This window comes from Myotis brandtii, unplaced genomic scaffold (assembly GCF_000412655.1).
Source record: "Myotis brandtii unplaced genomic scaffold, ASM41265v1 scaffold398, whole genome shotgun sequence".
NCBI lineage: Eukaryota > Metazoa > Chordata > Mammalia > Chiroptera > Vespertilionidae > Myotis > Myotis brandtii.
This window is the reverse complement of record NW_005365280.1, coordinates 1,278,811-1,280,237: the sequence shown is the minus strand read 5'-3', so window position 1 is coordinate 1,280,237 and position 1,427 is coordinate 1,278,811. Positions and strand designations below refer to the sequence as shown.

Genomic DNA, 1,427 nt, shown 5'->3' with positions numbered 1-1,427 from the left:
GGTTGAGAACCACTGCTCTAAGGCAAGTGTCAGGAGTGATGCTGTTTAGCTGTTTAACTTCCTAGAAGTCACTCTAGGGCAGACCCGGGCACTTCTGTGATGGACCTCAGCCGAGAGGGCATGTTTTCCTTTGCGCCTTTCCCAAACCACTGCATTTGCAATAGCACTTTCCGTGCGGAGACTCGGGCTAAATCTGTGCTGCAGCCCGGAGCCGCGGTGCAGGTGTGTGCCGGCCAGCTGCAGACCCGCACACCCCCGTCCGGGCATCCGCACCTGCAGAGTAATGCTTAGCAGGTTTCGTATAGCACAGTGTAAACTTGGCCTGCGGTCTGAGAGACTTTCAGAGTCACAGCGGTGCAGGTGTGTGCCGGCCAGCTGCAGACCCGCACGCCGCGTCCAGGCATCCGCACCTGCAGAGTGATGCTTAGCAGGTTTCTTATAGCACAGTGTAAACTTGGCCTGCTGTCTGAGAGACTTTCAGAGTCACCTTTCTTCATTAAAAAATAATAAATAAAAGCTATATGGTTTCTAACGTGAGAATTCAGTTGTGGGGCATGATGCAGAGAAGGGTGAGAAAACAGTTCTCCGCTGGAGGCCCACAAGGGGGACTTGGCTGTGGTTCTTTCGCGGATGCCTATGCCGCATCTGGCTCTAGACTGTGGTCACTTAAGTTAGAGAGCTAGAGCACGTATTTCCCAAACATTTCATCTCACCTAGGGATTGGTTTAAGTGTAGCACAGAGAGCTTGTGTCCATTATTTTATCTCACTTGTCAACTTAATCATTTTACCTTAGTAAATGGGGACTTCTCTTCTGCCCTAACCACAGTCATTTTTAAGGAACTTGAGGTGTCTTCTTATCAGAGTACAGAGATAGTCTGCTTCCTGTCAATGTCCTGGTGGGAGTGAGAATGGGGATTGCAGATTCACTGAGGGAGCCTCTGCCTATGCCTCTACTATTGACCTTTCCTGTCCCAGATGCTTGATACGCATGAATGTGCATTCATTAGAAGTGTGAACTTAAGGGTTCCCATTTCCTCATCGTGTCCAAGAAAAGCCCAAACAGTTTATCCCTAGAGCACAGCACAGTGGGACGTGGGAGGTGGAGATCTGCTGCTCTTTGGGGAAGCTAAGGGTCTCTATGGCATCCAGAGGTTGATAAGACTAAAATAGAGGACAATTGAGGACCTTAGGAAAGTGGGCACGTGCGGAGTCCATGCCTCCTGGTCCCAAGCTTTCTGTGAGGAATAAACTGGGAGCGGAGGGTCTCAGGTAAGCAGTGGAAAAGGGATAAAATTAGACCACTTGTGGCTGCTTTGCTTTCCTGGTGGGGACATAGTTTTTTTAAGTTAACAGCCAGGAGGCATCAAATTATTACCCAAAGTATGACAAGTTTTTTTGCTTCTACCAGTTGTGTGTGTGTACGGGG

At 49.2% G+C, this 1,427-nt stretch overlaps 1 protein-coding gene across 13 annotated transcripts in view; it reads left to right on the top strand.

Annotated features, from left to right (window-relative positions):
* ATXN1 (ataxin 1) overlaps window positions 1–1,427 on the top strand; it is a 440,907-nt gene that overhangs the window by 244,070 nt on the left and 195,410 nt on the right. The window lies entirely within an intron of this gene.